This window comes from Solanum tuberosum, unplaced genomic scaffold (genome assembly GCF_000226075.1).
Source record: "Solanum tuberosum cultivar DM 1-3 516 R44 unplaced genomic scaffold, SolTub_3.0 scf00424, whole genome shotgun sequence".
Classification (NCBI taxonomy): domain Eukaryota; kingdom Viridiplantae; phylum Streptophyta; class Magnoliopsida; order Solanales; family Solanaceae; genus Solanum; species Solanum tuberosum.
In genome coordinates, this window is record NW_006239350.1 from 9,470 (window position 1) to 21,087 (window position 11,618).

Here is an 11,618-nt window from a genome sequence, read left to right on the forward strand (position 1 = left end):
ATAACAAACTCAACTTTACTTATATAGAAGTAATATAGCTTTTGTGGGAGGTTCTTTAACCGACAACCACCACTACGAGCCTTAGTGATGATACAACGTTTTACCTTACGTTGCCAAAGGACCATCCTATACCTTGCCATCGATATAGGACCTTACTTTTGCTTAGTGGATCCACTAGCCTAATCTTACGTGATCATCTAAAAAGAATGGTATGTCAAGTCCCATGTTGGTGCATGGTTCTTATGGAGAGTTGAGTTACTATGAACTCGTGTCCCCAATTCGGTGCTCAATACTACTCCCGAAAATACTTTGGCTCATAAGTGTCTTGAAACACATCTTTCTTTGATTGAGATAATTACTCAAAACTTAGTCCAAAAGGCTCTTTTGGAAAACATGGTTCCTTTCTTACTTAAATGTAAAAAAAAAACATTTAGAAACTTCTTTGGGAAGTTACATAGTTCCCTAATAACTTTGGAAAAAGGACTACGACTTTATGCTCTTGACTTAACTTGAAACTTGAGACTTTTCACTTAGCTTGAAACTCTATACCCTTTTCTTGACTTGAAACTCTTTACTTAACTTGGAACTCTAAACCCTTTACTTGACTTGAAACTTGAAACGAAGTTAAGACGTTCAATAACGTCTCTTGAAAAGCTTTAGAGACTTGCTTGGACTTATTTCTTAACTTTGCTTGACTTGACTCTAACCTCACTTTGACTTGATACTAACTCTCCTTCAATTGGATTATGAATTCAAGGTGTTTGATCACATGATATGGAGGAGTTCTTGATGTTTAAACGTACCTTGGAGTAACGGAAACAACTATGAAACATTGGTACAATACCATGAAACATGCATGGACAAGGGGGGAATTAATGGGAAAGGTTGGCGTCCCTAGCGCTCTGAGAGGCGTGGAGCGCCAGCCTTGACACTTCAGAGGGCAGGTTGTGGCGCACTGCTAGGCACGGCACCCCATGGGGGAAACTTCAGAGCCCCTGCTGGGGCGCGCTGGCTGGCGCGACGCCCAGCCCTTTTCCCCGAAAACTCGACTTTCCTCTCTTGTTTTGCCAACTCTAAACCACCTTAACTTCAAAGGTTTCAACCCCAAACACTAAGAATCATAAAATCCCTCAACATACAAGAGGTTTCAAATCAAAAACACAACCAAATCATGTACTAAACCAACAAGAACTTCTAACAACACAACCAACAACTTCAACAACACAAACCAACAATTTCAACAACTCTATCAATCTTTTCTCAATAATAAAAGGAGCTTGGTGTGTGGGGGAAAGGATAAACCCACACTATGAACTCACATACCTCAATAGGGATCACCCCCGATGATTTCCACGACGGAAACTTGCTTGATCTCCTCTTTCTCTTCCTCTTCTCCTCTTCTTCTCTTCTTCTTCTCTTCTTCACTCTCAAGCCCTAGCTCTAACTCTTTTAAAATGGAACAAAAATGATCCACAATCAGCCTAACACATCAATATAACCTCAAAAGAAATAGCTAGGGAAAAGACCAAAATGCCCTTAAAAATTTCCGGACGGATTCCCTGTCAACTGCCCAACTTTCAAAGGGAATATCTCACTCATACGAATTCGGAATCGAGCAAACTCGGTGGCGTTGGAAAGATATTTCCACGAGTTTCGCAAAAATAACTGGAAATACTCCTAACTCATCCTGATCTGGAAGTTATGACTACTCAAAGTTGGCCAAAATTCACTTGTTCCACACTTAGCCAAATTTTCCAGATTTTCAAAATTCTTTCCAAAAATGAAAATTTCCAATTCTAAGCCTCTTCAAAACTATTTCAAATTGTCGGATGTTACAGTTAGAGCAACAACAGTATATTCAATGTAATCTCAAACGCCACAAGTGGGTTTGGAATGGTGCTGTCACATTTCTGCTCAAGTGAGAGTCTTCCCATTAAATAGGGATGTGCTGTCATTCTATCTCTCTAAATACATTTTACATTCTCGAGGAACGAGAGTTTGTTGATACAAATACATCACCCTTTCCTTTTTCACCTCCCAACAGAAATCTGAAAGACTAAACTGGATGTCAAAGCTGCTAAATACCCTTTTCCCAAAATACCACCTTCAGCCAATATGGTCACTCAACTTTAAATAGTTCACTTATAAAGTGACTCAACTTTGTTTTATAATACAAAAATCACTCATATTTTATATGTTTGAATTTCCTCTATCTTTTGTAGAAGTACTAATTTTCTATACAAATTCTGATATCGTAAAAAAAAGTTAAATCTTTTATTATGTCTTTATTATTATAATTTTTTAAACGCTAATTAAATATATTTATAAGAATTATGAAAAATGAAACATACAAAAGTTATGAATAATATTTAAGATTAGAAGTTACAAGTAAATGAAGAGATACAAGTTATAAATAATTGAAATGTACAATTTTATTACATAAAATGTATTAATAATTATGCATTGATTTTATTTGTAAAATAAATAAATGAAAATAAGGGGTGAAATGTCATGCCCCAAGCCTACACCCTGGACGTGGCCGGCACTCGAAGACCATTGCTGGCCCCCAAGCGAACCCTTGGCCTGGCTTTCTTAACTCAGCGGAAACCTAACTCAACAGAATAACTCAATGCAATGAAAGGTCATAAAACAACTCAACTGATAAAATCTGGCCAAAAAGGCAACTCAAGTCTCAAAATAGAATATTTACATATATACATAGATGAGAGACTCAATACTAACTGACTGACTGTCTATGAAGCCTCTATAACACTGAGATGGATGTTGGGACAGACCCCACAACATCCTAATAAAACACAACTAGGAGAACAAAATAATCGAGTCCTCCAGAATGCAAAGAGGCTCACCACTAACTCTGGAGTGCACAACTGGATCAACGGCGTGCTGGATGCTGATCCTGGGTACCTGTGTCTGCATCATAAGACGATGCAGGCCAACTGGCATCAGTACATGGAATGTACGAGTATGCGAGCTGAACCGCTAAACAACAACTTAAGCTTGAAAGGGATACAAAAGAGAACTTACCTTGGCTCTGTTCAAATCATGAATAACTGAACTCAATATAAAGCAATGAGGCACATGCAATATATATAAAGCTTTGTAAAACTATTTAAAACATGACGTCAAAATCATATTTATAATATCATGAAAATACCATGCTTCCTCTCAAAGTCTACTTGTGCATTGCATGAATGAAGTCCTATACCCCCATCCATACTAAGCAGAACCCCTCGAGGAACCATGCAATTTCTACTGTGGGAGTTTCTCTAACCGATAACCACCACTATGAAACTAAGTGGTGATACAATGTGTTACCTCACGTTGCCCAAGAACCATCCTATACCTTGCCGTGATATAGGAAGCTAACTTTACTAAGTGGATCCACTAGCTTAACTTATGGGATCATCTAAAAGTATGACCCGTTAAACTCCATGTTGGCCGCATGGTTCTTATGGAGAGTTGAGTTAATATGAACTCGTGTCCCCAATTCGGTGCTCAAGACTACTCCCTAAAAATACTTTAGCTCATAAGTGTTTTAAACACATCTTTCTTTAGTTGAGATAATTACTCAAAATCTAGCCCAAAGGCTCTTTTGGAAACATAGTTCCTTTTCTTGAAAACTCTTTCTAAAAAGAACATATCAAAACCATATTTTAATATGATCATTGATGACTCAGGATATTCATACTACTTAAACATTGATGGTATACCTAGAGACCATACTATTTAAACATTGATGACATACTCGATTTGTCATACTAATCATGATTTAGAAACTCTTTCGCAAAACTCATCTTTCTCAAAAAAGAGATAGTACTCAAACTTCTCAAAACTCTTTTGGAAATCTCAGTTTCCTCTCGTCTTAAATGTGAAAACATTTATAAACTTCTTTGGGAATACTTAGTTCCCTAATAACTTTTGAGAAATGAACTTGACTCTATACTCTTTACTTAACTTGGAACTTGAGACTCTTTACTTTTTACTTGACTTGAAACTTGAGCCTTAAAATGAAGTTAAAACATTCAATAAAGACTCTTGAACAACTTTAAAGACTTGCTTGACTTGACTTCGACTTCACCTTGACTAGACCTTAACTTGCCTTGAATTAAATTATGGATTCAAGGTATATGATCACATGTTTATAGATGAGTTCTTGACGTTTAGACGTACCTTGGAGTGTGGGAAACAACTATAAAACATAGGCACAATACTAAGGAACATACATGAACAAGTGGGGAATGAATGGGAAAGGTTGGCGTCCTTGGCACCCTGAGAGGCGCGGGGCGCCAGCCCTAAAACTTCAGAAGGGGCCTGCTGGCGCTCTGCTAGGCGCGCTGCCCCAAGGGGGAAAGTTCAGAGGCCCTTTTGGGGGGCGCTGGCAGGCGCGACGCCCCACCCTTTTTCCCCGAAAAACCGACTTTTCTCCTTGGTTTCTCCAACTCTAAAGCCTCTCAACAACAAAGATTCTTCCCCCAAACACTTAGAATCGTTAAGACCCTCAACATGCAATAGATTCAACTCAAAAACACCACCGAAAACATACACCAAACCAACAAGAACTTCAACACAACACAACTACAACTTCAACAAACATCACCACAAGATTTCAACAACCACAACTAAATCATGCCAACAACCCAACTTCAAAAGGGCATAACTCACTCATATGAACTCGGAATCGAGCAAACTCGGTGGCGTTGGAAAGACCATTCCACGAACTTTGCAAACATTACCGGAACTACACCTAACTCATCCTGAGCTAGGAGTTATAACTGTTCAAAGTTGGTCTCATTTTCTTCCCATACTTAACCAAATTTTCCAGATTTTTAATTCTTTCTAAAAATGACTATTTCCAATTCCAAGCTTCTTCATAGTTATTTCAAATTGCTGGATGTTACATGAAAGTACAAAAAAAATATACTAATCCGTGACTACATAAAAATTATAAATTCATTTCAAACAAAAAAGAATAGTGACAAAAACAGATTGTTACACACGCAAAAAAATGACATCATGAAATTGATATTTTATTTTCAATTATGTTTTTGCAAGTATAATAAAAATGAAATGGGATAATCATACTTTTTTTTTTTTATTAAAATGGGATAATTATATTAATTGTGCTTCATAAGTCAAAAAATAACAAGTAGAATAGTAAAAGATCAAATGATTAACACTGACAATACATGTAGCTAAATTATTTATACAAATCAAAATTAAAAAAATTCTAGGAAAAGTAGCTTAAGCTACTAATACAAGTTAAAGTAAAAAAAAAATCTAAAAAAATGAATTTTAATTATGCTTCAATTTTTTTTCTTTCTACCATTCCTTTGCAAGTAGATTTGCCACCATATTTTGCTCTATATGTCAAACTCTTCATCATATGCAACCAATTGGATAAAAAAATATTATATGGATAAATAAAATATCATGTACGAATTAAAAAATAAAACACCAAAAGAAAAAAAAGAAATTTAAAGTATATGTAATATATTTGTATATTATTTTTTCAATAGTACTAACAATACTAAATAATTATCATTTCTTGAAATCTAACAAATATTATAATTAAACTACATTATATTTCGAAAACTGAATATTAGAAAGAACAACTACATACTGATAACACATTATTAAGAATTACAAAGGTATTTTTTTTACTATACTTGCTTGGTGAATGATATATAACACATATATAAACAAAATATTAAGAAAGCATGTCCAAGTACATAAAAATAAAAATAAAAACTTGAGAATGAAATATATTTTACCTTCATGTACTTTTTTTTTTTGTTACATGTTAGATAATTCACAAACAAATATGATGAAAAAGAGAAATGATAATTTTAAATGTAATCTTCATGAAACTAAATATGAATTTATACAAAAAAAATAGAACAAATGAAAAAATACAGACTTGAGAATGAAATATTTCTTACCTCATGTACTTCTTTTTTGTTACATGTTAGTTCATTCACAAATCAAATTTGAATTTATATAGACAAAATAGAGGAAATGAAAAAATAAAGATTTGAGAATGAAATATTTCATACCTTCATGTACTTATATTTTCTTACATGTTAGTTCATTCACAAACCAATATGATGAAGAAGAGAAAGGGTAATCTTGAATGTGAATCTTCATGAACTAAATATGAATTTATAGGCAAAATAGAGGAATACCATAAGACATCATAAGCTTATAAATTTAAGTTTGGAGGTTATGGACATAAGAATTATGAGAGTTATGAATATTATTAAAAGTTAAAATTAAAGAGAGGTAAGTCGTGTATAATAACTCCTTGTGAATAAATTAAAAAATACTAAAATATAAGAAAATATTATCATTTTATGATTAGAAGTGAGACAAACAAATAAAAAAATAATGTGAAGAGTTTTTGTTGTAAATGTTCATCCATTAATTAAGTAATTACTTTCACAATATAATAATTTACAATACAATAATTAATTTAAATTTTTAAAAAAGGCCAAAAAAAGGAGAAAAAAGATAAATGCAAATGGAGGCCATAGAGAGGTGTCACATCACCTTGTCTATGTTTCTCCTTTATTATATATATAGATATGATATGGAGTTAATATCCTAAAAGGTCACTCAACTATTAAAATTGATGTAGCAAAGTCATTAAACTTTATTTTGTATCAAAAAAATCATTCAACTTAAGATTTCTATTTTCCAAATTCAATAAACCAAATTTTATCATTAAAAGAAAATCTAACATGATAAAATAAATTATTTTTGTATGTATTGAAGCATAAAATGCATAAATAAATAAAATTAAAGAAAATTCATTACACCTCTTCTCACTTTCTTTCTCTATTTCCACAAAAATTCTCATAAAAAAAGGCCTTCGAAAGATTCGTTAATATTGTTCATGTTAAAATCTAATTAAACAATGGATTCACATAAATGAACAACTAAATTTATTATAAGATAATATTAATAACCTTACAATTTAACTTTTGAATAAGAATTTAGGCCTATTCAAAGTATTGTTGGTAAAAGTTGGAGTCAGAGATTTCATTTTAGCATATATGTTCATAAAATGTGTTTACTGTTATATTTTTAAGAAGAAATTCATTATTCAATTAAATATTTTATAACAATTTTATTTAGTGTAGGGGTAAACTTGTAATTCAACTTTAAACTTGAAGTCTTCCCACTTTAATAATACTAATACATTTAACCTTTATTACTGTATAAAATATATATATAGGTCTAATTGATGTATATAAAACATTTGTAATATCAACTCAATTAACTTAAAAGGCAATAAAATATACATGTCATCATATGCATACAAAATGGAAAAGGTTAAACAAAACAATATATTAATCAGAATAAGAAAGAATACCCGATAAAAAAAAGAATTACATAGAATTATAAGATAATGAAATACAAAAGTGTAGTGGAATAGCATTTTATGTCCAATTTATAAAAAAATTGCATTTCTTAAAAATATTAGCAGCTCTTCGATAACTTAAAACAAAAAGCACTCTGTATCAAAGGGTGTTTTGGTAGCAGGTGTGACAGGATGTCAGTAGTTGCTCTGCTTTTTGCAGCAATTGCTATATATTAGCACACTTTTATGAAGAAATATAGAGATGCCAAAACCCCTCCAAAAAGAAAGGCAATTGCAATGTATTTAAGGGCATTTTCATTCCAGCAGCTGCACGAAGCCACCAACGGTCAGGCAAAGGAGCTTCTGGTGGTGTTTATAGTGGAATTGTCAAGTTAGAGGATGAAGAAGTTGAAGTTGCTGTGAAGAAATTAGGAAATGGAATTGAAAAAGGTGATGATAAAGAATTTTTGTCAGAAGTAAGCTAAGGGTGATAGGCCTAACACATTAGAAAATTCTGGTTCATTTGTTAGGCTTCTGCAATGAAAAAAAGTAACAGGCCTGTTGTTTATGAATTATTGAAAAATGGGACTGTCAAATTTGATCTTTCGCGATGGACAAAGACCAAGCTGGAAGCTAAGAAGTGACATAGAACTTGACATTGCCAGAGGCCTATTATACTTTCATGAAGAGTGCGAGAACCAGATCATTCATTGCCAATCTTTGCATAATAGTCTTTTGACTTGCTAAATGTTTCGAGATCATCTATAAACTCTTCCTTCTTGTTTGGATCCATAGCTAGAGTATCAAATGTTGACAGATTCTCAAATACTACTCTACTCCACTCCACATCCTCCCTCCCCTGTAGTTATAACCACCTCCATCTCCCTTATTGTTTGTGTACAGCTTTCTCTGTCGTTCTTTCACAGATATCGCCTTCCATTCATCCAACACATACTTCAAGTATGAACTTGTGATAAGGTCGCGATTCTTTTTGTGAAATTTTGGCTTGAAATACCTCTTCTCATCCTCCCTATAAAAAGGTATTGTCTGTCTGTTGGTTGGTTTTTGGCTCGAAATCCACCAAACCTTCTCGCCTTCATATTCATCGGTTATCTCCTCATGATCATCCATGGTTAGGACAAGCGATTGACCATCCTTCACCGCGTTGGCTTTGAGACGCTTAGCTTGTGTGCTTGAGTTCTTGCTAAGGTACCTTTCAATCGCTACGTAAGCTCTGCTCCGCTCAAACCACCCTTCAGTTTCAAGTTCATAAAAGATAATGTGCATATAAGGATAGAAATAGCTAACGAGTTTATCGGGATACCTCCTAATATGACCACGAAGTTCGTGAGGGAAGTAGTTCTGGTACATGGTCCAGATGAACATGATTGCTGCAATGGTTGGACCCAACTGAGTCCAAACATCTTGCATCATCTTGAAGTTAATTGGAGTATTCATGTTTATGTGAATGTTTGTTATGGCCTTCTATATATAGAGAGAGATAGAAATGACCAGAGAGGGCATGTAAAATGCCTTTAAAACAAGACAAACATACATTTTGTCATTCTCTTTTCGACAGACTAAAAAGGCAAGTATATCACATAAATTGGGACACAGACCTCTAGACCTGATTTGAGATCCAACTCCCAGGTCTGAGGTTGGGGTTGGGTCGGATTGGGTCAAAGTCAGATCCCGATCTGGGTGTTGGGTCCCGGGTCAGGATTCGAGGTTGGATCATAGGTCGAGTGTTGGGGTGGGGTTCCAGGTATCACGTTGAGAGTCGAGGTCGGATCGGGTCTAGAGTTAGGTGTTGCGTGTCGGGGTCGGATCCGGGTTAGAAATCGGGTTTAGGGGCGAGTGTTGGGGTCGGGTCCCGGATCGAGAGTCGGAGCCGAGTCTCAATTTGGAAGTTGGGTCCTAGGTCGATTCTCGAGTCAGGTGTTGGGGCTGGGTCCCAATTCAAATGTCGTCTCTCGAGTCGAGAGTCGGGGTGGGTCGAGTCCTAGATCGGGTCTCAGGGTTGGATCCTAAATCGATTATTAGGATTTCAAGATTCAAACGAATCTATTTTTGACCGTAAGTTTTTCATAGATCCTTTAAACATTTTGAATTATCAATTATAGTGACTTATAGTAATTTTTTACGTAGTTTACAAATATATAAATTTCATTTCAAGAAATTTGAAAATTCCATGCGCAAAATCCCGATCAAACTTAAATTGTTTGACTCTAAAAAAATGAAAAGTGCCACATAAATTGAGACTGAAGGAGTATTTGATAGGTAAGGTAACTGTCATGAAAATGTAAAAGTATAATAGATAAGCGTGTCATTTATCTTAGCTTCAATTAGCATTTATGATCTTTAATTTTGATACGATGTGCACAAATAGTCCCTTAAATTATTCATTTTGAAAAGTTGAACTTTGTATAGATGGACCAGACTCGTTTATGGTTGTTTTATTGAGCACCACACATATCACAATTGAACTTTCCAAACAATTATTGTCAGTGTGTGGCATAATATAAATCAGTCGTCATGTAGGACAAATGTATTTCATGAAATTTTGTCATGTATGTATGTTGGGTGTGTCGACTAATTCAACTTTATATTAATTTAAGTGTCTACCTACACACACCTTAAGTTGAGGACATTAACGGTGGAATAATAAGTTAACTATGAGGTGAGGAAGTGAAGAAAGAAACCATAATACTGTGTATTGTATGTCAATTGCTCTTCTTTCCAAGTCCACAACAATTTTAATTCTTGTGCCAACATTTAACCTTATATTAATTTATTTAGATTTGCCATAGTGAAATTATTTTTTCATATGAAGTGTTACATGACAGAATTTCAAAACTAAAGAGAAAGGGCAATACACACAACATCATAAATTAGTCGAGAGGTGTTTCGCTAATTATTGAGTGATAGTTCAAGAAGAAAACTCACACTCTCAATAATTCAGATATGAAACTCAAAAAATTGAATAGTTTAGGTATATTTTTTATCCTTTAACTCTTTCGTTAATAAAGGGGAAAATAAGCCCTGTTATTGTTCGTCAAGAATAGACAAATGCAATTTTTGGTTTCCGGCCATTCCAAGACCAAATTAGTCATTTTGGAAAGTTGAACTTTGTATAGATGGATCAGGCTCGGTTAGGGTTGTTGGATGGGACAGGGAAGTGGGATTGGGTCGGGTCAAGATAGAGGAAATTGGGGGTTGGGGGGGCTGGGGGGATAGGGTGTCACGACCCGATATATTTTTTATGTATATATAGTTTGTTATTTACCCTTGATTTCTTTGTATGTGTACATCTCTATAATTTTATTAAGTCAATCTTTTCTCTTAAACCCGATGAATGAATTAAATAAATTGGCGGACAGCCTCGATTTATATATTTAAGTATTTTATTTTTAAAAAACATTTTAAATTAAATAAGTTTTAAAAATATTGGTAATAACCAACGGCAGGTCAATTTTTAAGTTTCTGCATTGTTTTTAATTTTAATTTTGTAGAAAATCGACGGACAGCGTTGATTAGTTCGATCAATTTTTTGCCAAAACAAATAAATGCAGAAACGTGTAATTTCTGCATCTCACTTGTCAAATGTAATTAATTGTAATTCAATATTTACTTGTAAACCAACACTAAATGTTGCAAAAATCAATTTTAACTGAGCTATAATATCAGTAACAAACTGACTAAATACATACTAAATATCCATCAAACAATCTAAAAAGGTCTACCAAAGTTCATTCATTTACAAAACATTCAATTACCAAATAGTATAAAATTATCAAGTCAATAATATTCCTAATTAAGGTATCTAGGCAACAGTTAAATAAACCGATGGACAATATCGGATTTTTAATTTATTTTTAAAAAAACACTAACGTTGTTCGTCGCTTTCTAATATTTATATTTTCTCCCAAAAAAAATCATTTGCAAAATTTATGGACCTATCTCAAAAAATTTATCCCACACAATAAATCGAGAGCTGTCCCTCAGTTTATTATAAAAATAATTTTTTAAACAATTGAACTATTCAAACAATTATTGCCAGCTGTTACAATTATTTCAATGCCCATGAGTCATATCATCGATAGGGGCTGAGCTAAAACCTACGGATTCGTCGTAATTCAATAATTTTAATTTTAATTATGTGTATATATCAAAAATTTATTTAGTTTGTATAAATACAGTAATATATTTGGAATTCAATAAATTAAAATAACTTTTT

General features: G+C 33.7%; 1 pseudogene; it reads right to left on the bottom strand.

The window, feature by feature from the left end:
• Positions 1 to 8,068: 8,068 nt before the first annotated feature.
• LOC102595505 (AAA-ATPase ASD, mitochondrial-like) lies at positions 8,069 to 8,911 on the bottom strand (annotated as a pseudogene).
• Positions 8,912 to 11,618: the final 2,707 nt, after the last annotated feature.